General features: G+C 47.7%; 1 pseudogene; it reads left to right on the top strand.

Annotated features, from left to right (window-relative positions):
- Positions 1-484: 484 nt before the first annotated feature.
- Positions 485-4,927, top strand: part of LOC109974369 (angiopoietin-2-like) — a 31,431-nt pseudogene continuing 26,988 nt past the window's right edge.

Below are 4,927 nucleotides of genomic sequence, written 5' to 3'. Positions count from 1 at the left end.
TACACATGATATCTCTCTCTGTACTTTAAGAGCTTTACCACTCCAGCCAACATCCTGAAGCAGGCCATTCTCCACCCCCCTCCTATCCTGCAGACCAACACACAGACTCCAACGGCTTGAAGAAAAGGCAGAGAGGAAAGCAACTTTTGAGAGGAGAGATAAATGGTGGGAGGGAAGACTGCTACTGGTTTCCTGGACTGAGTTGCATGCGCTGGCTGAGTGTTTTAGTTACATACAATAGGACTTTCCATCTGTCCTCACAAGGAACAATGGGAGTACAAAAAGGGCTGAAGAAGACTTCTGAATGCAACAGCACAAAGGAGGACAAGCCATAAGAGAGGAAGAGAAAGTGATAAATTAGAGTAAAGGAGCAGCAGGAGCTGAACTGGGAAGACAGAAGGAAGAAGGAGTCTTGAGAGACATGGTAACAAGCCATAGATAAAGATAGAGATCGCCTCTCTCCCTCCCGTCTCTTTCCCCTGACATGATCTGCCTGCTTGCCCTGGATCTCACCTACCTGGCCTACCTGCTGGCTGCCGCAATTGGCTCAGAGCGCCAATAGCATCACATGCAGCACGGCCCCTGCAACTACACCTTCATCCTCCCTGAGGTGGAGCATTGCCACCCCTTAAAAGATTTCCAGGTCACCAGCACTCTCTAGCAGGCAGAGCATGACTCGAGCCAGTTCAAGCAGGGTAAGGCCCAAAAGGAGAGGCCTTCTTGGCAGGAGAGGAAGCTGGAGAGTGCTATGGAGAATAACACCCAGTGGTAAATTGTTTACTGAAACAACTAATTTCTCCTCTGTCATCCTTTCATTCTTTCTCTACCTGTCACACTAGCTTGTCACATCACTTTTAAGCCTGCAGAATGCTGTGGGGGTGTGTGAGGGCAGGCACTATCCAAAAACATCTTTTGACAAGAGTTCATTATTGTTACGGTCATTTTTAGTTCAGATTTCCTGGATGCTTGCTACTGTATATGCTAATCTGGCTCCACAGCAACACCTGGTCAATAAGTGTGGGTCTGTATTTTAGACCAATGGGACACCAGAAATCCCTGTTACATGCAAGAGAAGAAAGAAAAGATGAACTATGTCTGCTAATATCAGACAGTGCCAGATATGTCGCACACAGTTAAACCCTCTAAATGAGTGTTATCCCCCTCCCTCCCACAGGCAACAAGTTCACAGAAACTTGTTGCGAGTCTATAAAGCGAGAGTTGGTGAACACAATGCACCAAACTCAGCTTGCATGTGTCTTCTGTGAAAAACATTTGTTTATCTGCAGGAGACACACTTTAGAATGAGTCTTCACTGGGCTGCTGGCCTTTTAGGGAGCAAGATGGCGGTGCACGCTGGCAGTGCTCCTTCAGTTGATGTTTTGATTGGTGTTTTGTGTACGTGTTGTTTTCCATATTGTGTACATTTTGCTGGGTGAAAAACACCTACAGTTGGCACAATCTCTTGAAGATAGGAACTTGCTAAGAGCAGAGAGCTACAGCTGAGTTTTTCTACTCACACCTAAGAGCAGAGAGCTACAGCTGAGTTTCTCCACTCACACAGGATACCAATGGGCATAGTGAGGACCCCCGGTTCTCTGTGGATTACCATCCCCACGGCAAGGACGCGTAGGCGCCGCAGGGAGAGAAAGCAGAAGCAAGGTTGCAGGGCCGGAGTGTTAGCTAGGCTACAGAGGCAGCCACATAAACCACTGCTTCCCAGCCTTTTTGTGAGGAATGCCAGAGTACTCATTAGTACGATGGATGATTTGAGGCTACAGGTTGCGACCAATTACATGATGAAGGACAGTTGCATTCTGCTGATCACAGAGACCTGGCTTCATCCACACATACCGGAGTCTGCTGTCAAAGTTAGCAGGCTACATAGTACAGCACCATGATAGGACAAACGACTCAGGTAAGAGCAGAGGAGGAGGCTATGTATTTACGTTGATAACAACTGGTGCACGAACACAGTGACTGTACACAGTCACTGCTCCCCAGACTTGGAGTATCTGACTGTCAAATGCAGGCCCATGTACCTTGCAAGAGAGCACAATGTGGTCTTCATAACAAATGTGTATATACCGCCAGATGCTAATGCTAACTTGGCTATCAGACATTTATATGGCAGTATTAGCAGTCAGCCAAGCAGATATCCTGATGCTGTGCACATCCTAGCAGGGGACTTCAATCATGCAGATTTAAAGAAAGTACTCCCCAAATTCGACCAGCATGTAAAGTGTGCTACCAGATGAGCTAACACACTGGGCAAGGTTTATTCAAATATCAAGCTAGGCTATAGAGCCAGACCACTACCACACCTGGGCCAGTCTGACCACTTGTCCCTGTTTCTATTTCCTGCATATGTCTCCCTCAGGAAAACTGCTCCTACCATCACAAGGACTGTAAAAACTTGGCCTGGTGGTGCCTCTCAGCAGCTACAGGACTGTTTTGATAGGACCAACTGGGATCCAGACCTGGAGGTGTTCACAGACAGTGTCCTGTGTTACGTATATTAAGAACTGCATAGACACTGTTATCGTGGCCAAACGCATAAGGGTCTACCCCAACCAGAAGCCCTGGGTGAACTGGGAGGTCAAGTGGCTACTGAAAGAGAGGAACACTACCTTCAGGACAGGGGACAGGGCTCTCTACAGCGCGACCCGAGCTAACCTAAAGAGAGGCATCAGAAAGGCCAAATTGGACTACAGGAAGAGGATCAAAGACCATCTGGACAGCAACAGGTGTGGCATGGAGTCCAGCATCTTACCAACCACAGGGCAGCTGAAGAGGTTGCCTCGCTGGCAGAGGGGCTGAACCTATTTTTTGCTGGCTTTGAGGAGCAGCAAACCAGACACAGCCAAACTGCACGCTGCGGCCCACAGCGGCCCCACCCTCACAGTAGGGAAGCATGAGGTGAGGCGCACGCTGCGGGCTGTAAACCTGAGGAAGGCTGCTGGACTGGATGGCGTCCCCAGACGTGTGCTGAAGGACTGCACGAACCAGCTGGTTGGAGTCTTCACCAGGATCTTCAACCAGTCTCTGGTCTAGTTCCCCTGCCTAAGAAACCAAACATAACCAGCCTCAATGACTACCGGTCAGTTGCACTCACTCCAGTGGTGATAAAGTGTTTTTAGAAACTGGTATGGGGACACATAATGTCATTCCTCCCACCAACGTCTAACCCACACCAGTTTGCATACAGGGCAAATAGATCCACAGAGGACGCTATAGCCACAGCCCTCCACACTGTGCTATCCCACTTGGAGCATCAGGAGAGCTATGCACAGCTGCTCTTTGTGGATTATAGCTCCGCACTGAACAACATCCTCCCCCACAAACTGGTGGACAAGCTGGTGGACCTGGGAATTCAATTTTCCACCTGCATATGGATACAGCCAGAGGGTGACGGTGGGCCCACACACTTCCACGGCTCTTAGCCTCAGCACTGGCTCACCACAAGGCTGTGTCCTGAGCCCCCTGCTCTACACCCTGTACACCCACGACTGCACCCCCGCCCACCACGGCAACACCATTGTAAAATTTGCTGATGACACCTCGGTGGTGGGGCTTATCATTGGGGGGATGAGACTACCTACAGGGATGAGGTGGAGAGACTAATAGTGTGGTGCAGAGAGAACAATCTGCTCTTTAATACCTCAGAGACTAAGGGGGTCATTGTCAAACACAGGAGGAAGAAATACAACATCTTTCCACTGTATATCAGTGGAGACCATGTGGAGAGGGTGCCGGCCTTCCGCTTTCTGGGAGTCCATATTGAGGAGGATCTGACCTGGGGTGTGAATACCTCTAAACTGCTTAAAAAGGCCCAGCAGAAACTGTAAATCCTACAGGTGCTCAGGAAGAACAACATCTCCCAGAGACTGCTGGCATCCTTCTGTCAGTGTTTCATTGAGAGCATCCTTACATAATGTATATGTGTATGGTATAGCACCAGCACAGTGGCTCAGAGGGTCATTAATACGGCCCAGGAGATCATTGGCTGCCCTCTCCTCACTCTGGAAGAACTACACAGTTCCTGTTGCCTCAAAAAAGCCCAGAACATCATTAGGGACACTTCACACGCAGGGCGTTCACTCTTTGAACTGCTGCCATCAGGTTCAGAGCAATCAAACCAAGGACCACTAGATTCAAGAACAGTTTTTACACAACAACAGTTACCACACTCAATGCTGCTAAAATATAATATGCCTGTGTGTGTGAGGGGGGATGTAAGAGGTCTGTTTTTTATTTGGTTTTTCTAGCGGTTATGTTTTTTTTATATGGTCTTATTTCATATGTTATGCTTTTTTTCTATTGCTGCACCAGCTGGAGGTCACTCTAAAATTTCATTGTATGTGTTACAATAACAATAAAGGATTATCTTATTTTATCTTTGCAATTCAATTTAGCCTGGGTTATACAGACTAAAATGAAATGGTGCAATTAAAAGTGGCTTCACAACGGTGTTTTCATTGCTTAGGTCATCAGGATACAAAATCAGTGTTGGGACATTGTCTAGTGCAGAATGACTCACGTGCCACCCCTCTCCACCTGTTTCCCTGTTCTAGTCTGCATCTGTTTCAGAATATTTAAATCAAATCAATTTTATTTGTACAGCGCCAAATCACAACAATAGTCATCTCAGGACACGTTACAAAGTAAGATCTAGACCTTACTGTTATCACTATTTTTACATAGGGAAACCCCAACAAATACCCCTTGAGCAAGCACTTGGCAACAGTGGGGAGGAAAAACTCCCTTTAACGGAAGAAACCTCCAACAGACCCCAGCTCTTGGTGGGCGGCCTTCTGCCTCGACCGGTTGGGGTGGGTGGATAGAGGAGAAACAAAAGAAGAAAAGCAACAAGACACAACAAACAATCAAACACTGGTCAGGTTGATGTGGCCGGTGACTGCTCATCAGA

This window comes from Monopterus albus, unplaced genomic scaffold (assembly GCF_001952655.1).
Source record: "Monopterus albus unplaced genomic scaffold, M_albus_1.0 scaffold329.1, whole genome shotgun sequence".
Classification (NCBI taxonomy): domain Eukaryota; kingdom Metazoa; phylum Chordata; class Actinopteri; order Synbranchiformes; family Synbranchidae; genus Monopterus; species Monopterus albus.
The sequence above is the reverse complement of the archived record's forward strand: the minus strand, read 5'-3'. Positions and strand labels throughout refer to the sequence as shown.